Raw genomic sequence first — 11453 nt, forward strand, 5'->3', positions numbered from 1 at the left:
CCTTGTATATCTTTTGTTATATAGCTACGGAATTTTTTATCTCTTTGTTAAATTAACTTTGGGAGCTGCTTTGACACTCCCAATGTCTATTGACAATGGACATTACTTCCAATCCCTTTTTAGCTAATTGTGGTTATTTGTTATTTGTTAGAAAAAGGTATTTTCTAATAAGAATCAAGTATGTACCACCTTCCAGACCATCAGCCAAACGAATAAATTTATAAAAGTGGCTCAATGAATAGAAATACTCATCCTACTGATGGCAAGTTTAGTTTTTCCAAGAAAACCATTGTCAATCATGAGCTACTAGAGGCCCCTATTCAAATGCATACAAATATAGAGTTGGAAAGCCATTTTACCAAACCTACCCATAGAAAATCTAGGATCCACACTTACACAGATATGGCATGATCCATCCCAAATTCATTTAGTGCCTTAAAACCATGTCCTTTTCTTATAGAATAGTTGTTGCCACCATTCTAAAATACAAAAATGTGTGTTTTCCACAGCAACTCGCATTTATGACTTTGTGAGAGTGATTTGAGGTAAAACATTCTTGGAGTAACAAATTTTCCATGTTTTTGGTTCATGATTATTTGGATCTTAATGTCCCAAGAAATATGGCAGATCTATACTAATTTCTATGCAACTTAGTTGGAAAATTTTACTATAATGTAACATGTCTAGACTGTATATGCCACAAATCATGATAGACATTGCAAGTAGAGAAATTACTATTTATAGACCCAGACTATAAGTGCATTATAAATTATAGAAGAAAATCGTTAAATAATAAATTCTTGTGATATAATAACATTGTATTATGGAATTCTTCCCGAGTGATTATTTAAGGCAAGTTGTTTGGTTTGTCAAGGCATCAAAGCCAAAGACTATTATTCAGATGTCATGAGTGCCCACTTTTTGTTTCTTCTAAATAAGATTCTCAAGCAATTGTCTAAATGCAAAGTAAGAAAAACCAAAAAGAGAAAATAGAACAAAAAAAGGAAAAAATGAACATTATGTATTCAATTTCAGATTTTTCTACTATAACATGAAAAATATGTTTGTGAAATTTGTGCTAGTTGTGCATTTAATCTCAACACTTTAGCAAGCTTTGAATTTTTATAAAACCTAGAAATTTTGTATGGCGCACAAGGAATCTAGGGATCCTACCTCTATATAGGTTTCACTTATGCATCCATCTGATTTTTCTCTAAGAGATTGTAGGATTAAACTTGAACTTGTGCCAAATGGATTTGATCCATTGTTGTTGTAAGAACATGGAAAACCATAATGCCCTTCAACAGACTATCTAACTAGTGTTCCTGCTGAACTTCCTTCCATATTATTAGAGGTAGAGGAATTAATGCCATTATCCCTACTAGTAGTATCAAGGTGCTCCATCATATGGAACACCAGGAATACCAACACTAAATTCTCATTGAAATTATCTGCCAAATTTAGTTACTTCATTGTTACGTGAAAGACAATTCTCCTTAAAACGTCTTGTACTCCTCAATATTCATTCCTTGTACCTCTAACAATGTTCAATAAAACATCACCTATGGTACTATTGGGAAAAATACAACACCTTACACACTCAAATTTGCACTAGATAGTAAAAAAATATCCCAAACCTTGAAGAAACACATTAAATCAAGATTTGAATGACTTAAAGGAATTGAAGTGAGAAGGCCTTGATATATGTTGATTTTCAAGGGATTGTTGTAGGGACTTTCAGGGGACTATTTTCCTGCTTTGTTCTTCAATGAATATTGGTGATAAATTGAACATTTTAAGAAAACGAAATAGATGGCCTTTTATAACACATACTAAGTTACATGTGACTAAATTTTTGAACCAAGGTCCCTATGGAAGAATTGAACTCAAAGTGCATATATGTATAGAAATTTTCTATGTAAGATGCTAGAAATGTTATTATCCAAAATAGCCAAAGCATTATAGGAGCAAAGAGAATTCTCACTAGAATACAAAGGCATGCAGTTTTAAAATAATCCAAAGATCATCACAAATATTACACACCTTGGTGTAAAGGGTTCACTCCTATTTTATAAAAGCTTGCACTGCAATACCATTTTTCTTAATTTTTCTTGAATTCATGTCTTGGTGGAGTGGCTAAGGTCATTGCAGTAGTTGTTCTTCTCTTGTAGTAGTGATAGTAGTTATCTTCGTATCAAGATAAGTAATTGTTGGAATATTTTCATCTTGAGCTTCAATATTGTTGGGTGAAATTGGAGATGCATTGGGATGATTTGAAAAAACCATAAATTGTGGATGACCTTGACCAGATGAAATGTGCCTCAAATTTTTTCTTTTGCTAAAATGGTTTTCTCTACCCATTGCGACAGTTTCAAAATGTTGCATAATTCGTTCCTCAAAATTAGAGTCATCAGTATATGTCAAAACCTAAAAATTCACATTGCAACGATTATCCCTTACAAAAAATCCCATGTTATCATAACAACATGGAATAATTTTCATTTTTAATACGATGTATCTCCCATTGTGTGAGCATTATAATTTGCATTAGAGGTCACAAGTAGGACATCATTTATAAATATTTTCTTCTTATATTTGCATTGGTAGTGACTTAACCTTATAGCATTAAAATAGTTAATTTGCACTTAGAAACTTGTTTATTATTGGCATTATTAGCTACTTGTGTGTAGGTTATACTGAGATAAGAGGCCCTATAGCTATTCTAAGAAGGTAGATCTTTTGCACAAGAAAAAGAAACAAATATCAATAGTTAATTCATCAAAGTAACCATGTTGGTGAAGTGAGCTGGCTATAATACCCTCATTTATATCTCAGTTTGTTAAATCATTCAAAAAAAGAAAATAATGTTGACTTGCATTTTCAATGGCCTTAATTTCCTCCATGCTCTTATACAATGGCGGCATAGGACACCTCATTGAGTAGAAATAGTGCAAACATCTTTCTCACCTGACAAGGAAATGACCTAAAAATAATCTAATGTACAGATAATATCCAACCCTGTTTTGGGCCTCATAATATTTGTAGGCCTCTTCCTCTTTACCAATTACTATTATCTTGAACTGACATTTCCTCCTTGTCTACCAATGACTTCTATCTTCCACTAACCTTGCCTCCTTGTCCATGACTTCTTTGAGAATAATACTAAGCATTCAAGGCTGGTGGATATAACACATCCCAAGGAGGAGAATGTTTCCAATTTGAGGATGAGACCAGATGGTGCTCCAAGGTGCATTTGACAGAACATATACCCCCCAGTGTTGGCTTCATACTCAAAATTCATCAAATTATAAATTTGAATGTGTCAAGGAGTTGGACCCTCTAATGTAAAAAAAGAGATCACCAAAATAAATGGTAAGTTAACTTAACATGGCCACCCACAATAACCTGAATCCAAAATCGCATATCAATTTATAAGAAAACAACTATTTCAACTCAAACCTACTTGTGAACTATGCATAAATGTGGCATGTCATTTTACAATTCATTTTCTTCTATTTCAAACTACGTGTATTTGTGACAATGCATCCTAGGGTACAATAGTTTATCTCTTAATTAATGGAAAATAAATATAAAATTCTACACCATCGTAGGATTTTAAAGAATGATTCGAAGGTTTAAAGCCCAGAAAACATAAAAACAACTAGGGCAAGCTATACTTGAAATAACACATCAATTTGACCACCCTCTAATAGACATATTTCTAGGTAAAATGTAATTACTAATACATTTATAGAATAGTTTTTAGTCTTACAATGATGTACATTTTATAGAGTAGTCTACGGTCCTACAATGTCATACATTTTATAGAACACTATGTGATCCAATATAGATACAAGAAATGTCAATAATCAATGTTTGATGTCACTAGTTAATAACTTAGGACTTCCATACTAGACTATTGTTGACATGACTGGCCGCTATAAGATTTCTACAAGTAACATTTCATGTTTAATAAGCACAACATTGATATGATGGCACTTTACATAAAAGGCCATTGTGATTTAAGATATGGGTATGTTGAGATATTAAAAAAAAAATGCTGAACAGTGAACTTCTTAGTTATCCACCTTATAACATGGTTTGTGGAACAAAATCTTCCAGCAAAGGCCCAATCCCAATTATAATGCTTAAGAAAACGACATTGTGCTTATTCCATTCAACATATCCATCAAAATGTAGCAATTCTATCATTATTTCAGTAATGAGGTCAATGCCTTGCAAAGTTGTAGACTAGGGTTTCAGTGTCACTATGGTCTATCTGGCGCAAATAACATGATCTCTTAGGAACAAGTCTTAGTTAAGGCTATAGGAAATTCTGGTGAAAGAGCTTGGCATCACACCTGACAACTGAGCTCAAGTAATTTTTGACTGTATGTTTACGTGTGACTATTAAAACAATCCTTGAACAATTGAATGCCCTCTATTTATTGGCACGAGAAAGAGAAAATGTCACTAATTCAAAACCAAAAACAAAACCAAAACCAAAACCAAGGATAGGACATGTTGCATATTCTCCTCTAAAATTTAAAAATATTACTATCCCACTTTCTGTAAATATTGTAAATTTTAACAATTTTCGTCAACCTCAAATGATAAATTAATGAAATAAGGCACTCAATCTCAAATAATCATGTTAAATTCAAAGAATACAAATGGTAGTGTGAATAAACATTTTGATAAATCCTCCATTAACTAATGAAATAAAGCAAAAGATGGATGTTACAGATTGATTTGGGCACATCACTCCCATCATTTAGATCAGTACCATTAGTGCTCATCAAACCCTAATTTAGTTGCCACTTGCCCTAGACAAGTAATCTTTTTGAATTCCTCCTTCCCTGAGAGTTCTTTGTCCTGAATCCCTCCAGATATGCCTCGTTGAGGGACCAACATAGCCTTGGACAGGGGTAAGTGCAGTTTAGTGTAGGTAGGTCCATATCATGGTGCTCTGTAGGGCACCTAGGCCCACTTTGACCTATGTTGGGAAAAATTGAACGAAATTCACATAGGGTTCTCCAAATATTATTATCTTTTGGAACCATCTAGAAGAATCCCACACTTATCATCTCCTATGAGCTTGAAATTGGATAGGGAATGAGTTAAGTAACCTCCTATCCTCTCATCCCTTCCTCCATGGAAACTAACTCTAAGTTTGGCAGGCCATTCAATACCCCCATTTATGAACAAGCCTCGTCGATTTGCCTATAAGTTGAGCACTCATCTAAGTGATCAGGGGCTTGAATCTGAGAATTTGTAAGGAGATACTGTTGGTGTGAGAATTGAGAGTATAAGCAAGTGTTGTTATGCTGCCAGAGTGTTGCACTATTGATGTGATGTTGGTTGGTACCCAAGCTGGAAGAGTGACAATGGATTGGACTTCATGGTTGTAATTCTTCCTTCTATTTAATAAAGTTATTTACACCTTTTTCCATATGCTTATCTTCATATATGATGTTTATATGTGTGAATATATTTGATTCCATTTACTTGTATTTGATAGATCTCTTGCTTTGATTGGTTCTTTGTCTCCTATTTATGCTTGTAGGTACTTCCTGAGTGAGTTAAGTTCGAGAAGGAGCAATGAGATTCAAAAAAAGGAGACAAAAGGAAAGAGAAAGAACAAGTAGGTCTTTTGAATCCATTTTTCTTATTTATCATTTATAGAAAAAGGATAAGCACTTTAAATCTGTTGTTCTAGGTATAACTACCTACCCAGGGAATTAGTATTTATCCATAGATACCAAATTCCTCATAACAAATTGGCAACTCTGCTAGGGAATGATCATTGTTTCGTGTAGTTTACCTTCATCATAGTGCACTCTAGTAGACCTTAATTTGTTCCATAGATCTTGTTTCAGCCTTCTTGAAGTGTTTTTGGTGAAAATTATGCTTGTAAGCCCTTGGGATGGCCTCTCTAGCATCGACGTAGGTTTGGTCTAGATACAGAGCGTTGTAGAGCACCCTTGGCTTGAGGACAGTGCTCTGAAGCACATTGTCTCTCATTCAAGGTTGCATTGATCCTCCTTAGGACAAAAATCCCTCCTTTGAGTTGATTTTTACAAATTTCCTTTTGTTTTTGCTTGCTGAAAGGTCAATGATGCTTGTGTCTCTAAAATCAATTTGTGTTTCCTTTGCCAACCCTACTTTGTCCTTGAATGTTTAGTGTTTCTTAAATGATTTCTTTATCACTATTGATTAATTTTCAAAGTTAGTTTATAGTCAATCAATCTTTGTTAAAAAGAAAGTGTCGTAAAATAATTATTTTCTTTCAAAATGAAGCTGTCGTAAAGTCTTTGTTATTGCAAAATATTGATTGCTTGTATGTGCATTAGTTTCCTTTTGTTAATCACAACACTAAGGGAATTGAAAAGAAAAACTTGCATTGTTCATTAAAAGATTTTGTGTGTGCTCATAGGAATAGTTTAGGAAAATTGCATTAGATGTGTTCTTTGTTCATTGATTGCAAGAATCTGATTGCTCTATCCCTACTAGCTAAGGTTTTCATTGTCAAAATTGAATGAAAAGAATGCTTATCACATTAATTGCATTCTAGGAATTGGAAGTACATCACATGGTGAAAGTTGAAAGGAAAATTATTAATCAAGATCAAATTAAAATTAACATCAATTAACTTAATGGAACATTTTCATCTAACGCAAAAAAATTTACAAGTTCTAGGCTAGAGATGTGTTTCGGCGTCATAAAACATAGCAGTTGTCGCTAAATTTTTTACGATACATTCCAATTGTGATACCTCATTCCATGTACGTGAGTATATTTTAGCTCATCCACGTACCATCAAGTATATAGGGTGGTGTTATAGTACGTAAATTATATGGGAATGCTCTCACTATGCGGTTTCACATTAGAGAATGCTAATATAGATTGGGCCTCCACGTAATTTTGGGTATATATGGGAGGACAACACTAGGTTTCTATCCATCCTTAGGTAACCGAGTGGGCCTCCTTTTACACTGTGATACACCGAACACAACATTCAGGGAGATTGCTTGCCTGTACTTCTTGGTTCTCGAGGAGGTATTCTACAGTTCACAGTTGCTTGGTAAACCTTTTTGCCTAGCTTACACCTTTTTGTTTATTTATTTTTGTAATAAAATCAATCAGAAATCGTGGAGGAAAATCAACTCTTACCCCATCATTCACGGAGAGCAGCAAGTAAACTGCCCTTACCTCCTAAGGCTGCACCTATTTGGTCAAAGCAGTCCCATTTGACTGGATCCAGTACTTTACAAGCCTCTGGTTCTTCATCTGAATTACGAAAAACACCTACACCAGTAAATACTGTGACTCCAATTACTCCTACGGTTACTTGTACATCTGTTACTGAAGTGGAACCTCCACAATTACCTAAGGAAACTAGAATTGAATCTAGTGAAATGGTAACCCAAGTTGTTCAACAACAAGTTGATTCTCAATACGAGATTGTTCAACAAGGAATTACTTCTGAATCTGAATCAGTTCAACCAGAAGTCGATCCTGAACCCGTCACTGTTCAATCAGAAGTTACTTTTTGCCCAAAAGTTGTTCACAAAGCCTGACCTGAACTTGTTCTTTTACCAAAACATTTGGATCTTAAGGTTGAACAATCAAAAGTTGTTACCTTTCCAGAAGAAGATCGACTGATACATCCTCAGAAATTCATAATTGTTGATACTTCCTCTTTATCTCAACAATAAATACTAGAAATATATTATGGACCAGACGGTGAAATTCTTCCACCTGGTTTGATTTTGATAGAAGAGGAACATTAGGTAGAATCACCCAGAACTCCATTCCATTTTGGAACTGGACTTTATCTGCATCCCCGTACTCCTCAGTTCACTGCTCTTTTTGATCTTGATTACTTTCAAACACCCATTGATTCCTTCGGAAACTTGTTTGGGCATTTGACTATGGCAGAGTCAACATCCCATACTGTACCATCTGTTACAACTACGGTAGAATCTTCTTTCGCAACCTCTTTGATGTTTACTATGACACCTGAGTCACACTTGTATGGTTTTCTGTCCATCCCATCAGGTTACCAATCTTTATCGGGAACCTACTCAGTTGTTGCTTCTAGCCCTTGGTCTTCACCAATGTTCTCTATTGGAATTTTATTCGGTTCCTCATTTACGGGTACCAAACAGCTGGACCCATCAAGTTCATATCAAGTTGGTTCATCTGGTTACCGTCCTATGTATCCGCTCAACACTGGACTACCCCCATACGAAGAACAATATGCATATTCTCCTTATCCTCCATTTCTTGGGGGGCAACCATATGTCAGTATGTCATCATATTTAGGTCAACCTAGAATAACTGTCTGTCAGTGGCAACCAACCATGTCCGTTCAACCTAGGCTTGTGTATCCATAACAACCTATGCAATCTGTCTCATCTATACCTACAACACCTGTTGTTACAACTATACTACAATCACAAGCTCAAATTGTTGTATCTCAACCTATGAAAGTTGGCCCTTCAACCTTAGACCCAAAGGTATTCAAATCTAGCCTTCTCAGGAAGTTTTACAACAACCACTTATGTCTGAAGTACAACAACTTTAGGCTAGTTTATCTTTTATTAGAATGGGTCAGACTGACACTGGTTTACTGTATTCACAACCTGGTCAACCTTACATTGGTGGGTAACAACAATTGTTAAATCGACAACCATTGTATCAATAACAACAACAGTTGATTCAACAGCCTTGGTAGCCCCAATACCAACAACAACAATTCCAGCAATACCAACCTCAATAGGGATTTGGACAACAAGCTTATGCTGGGTTTGGTTAGCAACAAGTTTATCCAGATCTTGGTGAGCAAGCTTATGCTGGGTTGGGACAACAGGAAATGTATCCCGATGCTCAACAATAACCTTATGCCAGATTTGGTCAACAAATCTACCCTTATGAAGGTTACCAACAACAAATTCCTTATGCCAGTATGCAAAGGCATATTGCCCAGGAAATCCCATCTTACCCTGGATATGCTCAACCTGACCTCAATAGACAGTTGCCTTTCATTGCAACATTTGAATTACCAAATCTAAACCAGCTCACCAATGACCCAATTCATTATGCACCTTGGTGGTTGGTGATTTCTTACAAGTTACCTTCTGATATTCTGAAATTCAATGGAAACCTTGGAGAAGACCCATCCAACCATGTCATGACTTTTCATTTATGGTGTTCATCAAACTCCTTGAATGATGACTCTGTTAGACTACATCTTTTCCTGAGAACACTTACTGTTCCGGTTGCGAAATGGTACATCAAATTACCACGAGCTTCTTTTAATAACTTCGCTGCCTTAGCTATCACGTTTTTAACCCACTTCTAGTTACCCATATAATAAGAGACTGAAATAGAACTATTAACCAACTTTAAATAGATTACTGCTACTCATATCTCTGATCATATTCATGAGTGGCATCGTTGTCATCAAATGGTTAAAACTTATGTTCCTGATCAACTTTTGGCTCAGTGGTTTATAAAATACTTGCTGCCATCTATCACCAGGATGTGGCAAAAGGTGGAGTTGTCACTAAAGAGCAAGTAATTGCTCATGCCCAATATTTGGACTTGATTTATACACAGTCTGGCATGCTCTATGACAAGATCCCGAATGCACCCTGACCATCTTTCATTGTTCCTCCTCCACCATCGAGTAAGGACTCTCATGCCGGTGATGGTGTGATTGGTTCTTTGACCACACAAATGGCAGGTAGACCATCTAGTCAAACACTTTCCATTTCCAATCAAACTACAAATGCATTTGATAACACTCTTACTTTTGAAATCAATGTCGTGTCATATGACAAGGGAAAGAATGAAAAGAAACCAGGAAGTAAGAAGAAGGGGAAAAACAAGAAGAAACAAAATAATTCCCCTCAAGAGAAATCATTTGATTCCTCTCCTTCGACTAGGAAACCTAGTTACCCATGTTTGATCTGTAACAATGAGAATTTTATGTGATATTATCCTCACCCCTCTGAAGTCTCAAATTTTATGGAGACTTCTAATACATCTGCAGTATTGACTAATCCCTTTCCAAAACCAGAGACAAATATGGTTGCTACAAACCATGCTTCCACTTCCCAAGTGCTTATGCTATCCACCTCTAAGCCAAAAATTGAATTTTTGGTGTCAACACGAAGTAAAGATTATGGAAATCAACCATCGTCCTCGAATAATCAATATGATCAACCTAACCCTTCGAATTTAGCTTTGAATGATCCGATTCCACCACCTATTGCACTAGAGTTAACAATAAAACTGCCTAAGGGAGTTGTACATAAATCGACATTTAACCCTCGAGCTCGAGCCACAGAAAACTATAATATATTAGAAGATTTGGCTCAATCACCTTCTGCTATGTCAACACTCGAGGTGCTTTAGAACTGTCCCTCCCAAAAGTAGGCTTTGTTGTCAGCAATTGGTGGAATCGATCTAACTGATTCCAATCTTGTTGTTTTCAAACATGTGGGTTATAGGCCACAGTTACTAGCACAATTAGCATTCTTGATTCAAGTAAATACCTTGAATAAACTTTTTCATTGAAACATTATTGATGAGGGGACATCTACTTGTATAATGTCTATGATTTGTTGGAAAAAACTTGACTCACTTCCTTTGTCATGTTCACCAAAAATGTTAAAATATTTTCACAGTAGCACATATACCCTTTGTGGGATATTGAGTAATCTGCAAATCAAACTAGGAGGAAAAACAGTAACTGTTGAGGTCAAGGTTGTTGACGGACCCCTAGACTACAACATTTTTCTAGGAAGATCGTGGGTTTATGCTATGGCTATTGTGGTTTCAACATACCTTTTTAAAATTGCATTCCCTCATAAGGGTGGAATCATAGTTATCAACCAACTCGCCTTCTTTTCCTCTAGTTCACATGCTAATGAAAGCATTTCGTTGGTACACGGACCCCTGCTATCTCTTCAAAACATTGGTGTAGGTCCCTTTAAACATCCTTCGCTAATGGTTACTTTTTCACTACCGCCACCATCAAATTTGGCGGAAATGGTAAAAGTTGAGACTTGCAACATGATATCTTCCACTTCATCTGACTTAATGAAGATTACCAATAGTTTTGAAGTTGATAGTAGTAATGAAATCATGTCGTTAAGACCTGTTAAGCTAGCATAGTAGTCAATCATTTTGTCTTGTGTGGCGAACCCAAATCCATTTTCGACAATTATATGGGTATATTGTTCATTAGAATATGGTACTCCCTCCAATCCTTTTTCACGTATATTTTCTACTGATGAAGGAATCATCCAACCAATGATGATAGAAGGAGAACCATGGGAAGACTACCATCATCGTTCCCATATTTCATATCACATAGAAGATTATTCAAATGAACTTAATCACCTTTCAGTTGTCGATTTCCTTTCGAAATCTGTTTTCAT

General features: G+C 35.7%; 1 pseudogene; it reads right to left on the reverse strand.

The window, feature by feature from the left end:
- Nucleotides 1–1131: 1131 nt before the first annotated feature.
- On the reverse strand, nucleotides 1132–9002 carry LOC149264091 (uncharacterized; annotated as a pseudogene).
- Nucleotides 9003–11453: the final 2451 nt, after the last annotated feature.

Source organism: Pinus tabuliformis, chromosome 6 (assembly GCF_031772625.1).
Source record: "Pinus tabuliformis cultivar Carrire ecotype Pingquan chromosome 6, CPIR1, whole genome shotgun sequence".
NCBI classification, from domain to species: domain Eukaryota; kingdom Viridiplantae; phylum Streptophyta; class Pinopsida; order Pinales; family Pinaceae; genus Pinus; species Pinus tabuliformis.